Source organism: Bison bison, unplaced genomic scaffold (assembly GCF_000754665.1).
Source record: "Bison bison bison isolate TAMUID 2011002044 unplaced genomic scaffold, Bison_UMD1.0 scf7180017845670, whole genome shotgun sequence".
NCBI lineage: Eukaryota > Metazoa > Chordata > Mammalia > Artiodactyla > Bovidae > Bison > Bison bison.
In genome coordinates, this window is record NW_011476243.1 from 21,913 (window position 1) to 22,139 (window position 227).

A 227-nucleotide genomic window follows, 5' to 3' on the forward strand; every position below is an offset into this window, starting at 1 on the left:
AGTCCAAGGGACTCTCAAGAGTCTTCTCCAACACCATACTTCAAAAGCATCAATTCTTCAGCACTCAGCTTTCTTTATAGTCCAACTCTCACATCCATACGTGACTACTGGAACAACCCTAGCTTTGACTAGATGGACCTTTGTTGGCAAAGTAATGTCTCTGCTTTTTAATATGCTGTCTAGGTTGGTAATAACTTTCCTTCCAAGGAGTAAGTGTCTTTTAATTT